Consider the following 1,852-nt stretch of genomic DNA (forward strand, 5'->3'; position numbering starts at 1 on the left):
ACATCAGAATGAATATTACACAATGCGTTTCTACACAGAGATCTTCATGAAGAAGTTTTTATAAAAATGCCCCCTGGTTTTGCCGCATCACAACCAGATATGGTGTGCAAGCTTCACAAACCACTTTACGGGCTAAAACAAGATCCATGTTGATGGTTTGCCAAGCTCTCTTCTACCCTCAAAGCTTATGGATTTCAACAATCATCTCTTGACTATTCGTTGTTCACTTTGCAACAACAAGGAGTTCAACTTGTGGTCCTAGTATATATTGATGACTTGATTATTGCTGGGAATACTCATTATGCCATCACACGTTTTAAGTTTTACATGAACACGTGTTTTCATATGAAAGACCTTGGTGTGTTGAAGTATTTTTTGGGTATTGAAGTTACTAGAAGTTCTACTAGGATCTTTCTCAGTTAGCATAAATATGCTCTTGATATTATATCTAAAGTTGATCTCCTTGGTGCTAAACATGTTGTCACTCCAATAGAGCAAAATCATTGATTGTATCGTGCTGCGAATCAACTATTCTCTAATCTCGAGAGGTATTGACACTTGGTTGGACGTCTAATAAACTTATGTTTCACTCGTCCTAAGTTATCATACAGTATCCATACTCTATCTCAATTTATGCACCAACCCAAAACAAAACATTGGGAAGCTACACTTCGAGTAGTTTGGTTTTTGAAAGGGAATTTAGGAAAAGGAATACTTCTAGCTAGTTCCTGTGATTTACAGCTCCATGGTTGGTGTGACTCTGATTGGGTAAGTTGCCTTTAACCCGACAGTCTGTCAATGGTTGGCTAGTTCTACTTGGGGACTCTCCTATTTTATGGAAAACAAAGAAACAACACATTGTATCTCGTTCCTCTACTGAGGTTGAATATAGGTCCATGACAAATACTACTTGTGAGTTAATATGGTGAAAAGGAATCCTAACTAATCTCGGTATCTTTCATGAAAAACCCATGACTCTTCATTGTGATAGTCAAATAGCCTTGCACATCGCCAAAAATCTTGTGTTCCATGAATGTACCAAACATATTGAAGTGGACTGCCACTTTGTTCGTAATGAGGTTCTCAAAGACAATATTCGACCAACCTATGTTCCTATTTGTAAGAACAGGATTGCAACTAAGAGGGGGGTGAATTAGTTGACTTAAAGTTTTAGAAACTTTTTCTGCAAAATGTAAGAATTAAGGTGCAGCGAATAATATTGCAGAAAAATAAACAAGTATAAAGTAAAGAGGAAAGGGAAAGGAGAGTACACAAGTATTTTATACTGGTTCACCTTCTTGTCCACCGAAGGCTACGTCCAGTACTCTTGCAACACAAGAGATTTCCCACTAAATATTAAGAATTGTAATTACAATATCTCACCCCGAAATCTCTCTGTACCTTACACACTCACTAATATTTATACCTTGGAAAAACACTTTCCAAGTCACTCTATCCCCTTTCTATTCACACCCTTGTGAAAGAAAGATTGTTTGCAATGAATGAAGAATTACAACAATGACTTTGGATTGCCTTTACAAGTATGAAATATTATATCACTTGCAATCCAATCAACTCTCTTTATATGCTTAGTAATAATGCTCAATATACTTGTGTAAACTTTTGAAGCAATTACTCAGAATAAATTCTCTATTGAAAATTTAAGAGTTTAGTGCAAAAGTGCAGAAAAACAGTGAGAGAATTTATGAGAGTTGTATGAAAGTTGTGTGTTTATGTTGTTAGAGTTTAGAGTTTATATAGGCTTTCCAAACACCCAAGGTGCCTTTCTGAAAGTGTAAGAGTTGTTTGGAGTGAAGAGATTTTGTTTGGAGTGAAACCATTTCATTTTGAA

This window comes from Lupinus angustifolius, chromosome LG05 (assembly GCF_001865875.1).
Source record: "Lupinus angustifolius cultivar Tanjil chromosome LG05, LupAngTanjil_v1.0, whole genome shotgun sequence".
NCBI classification, from domain to species: Eukaryota; Viridiplantae; Streptophyta; class Magnoliopsida; order Fabales; family Fabaceae; genus Lupinus; species Lupinus angustifolius.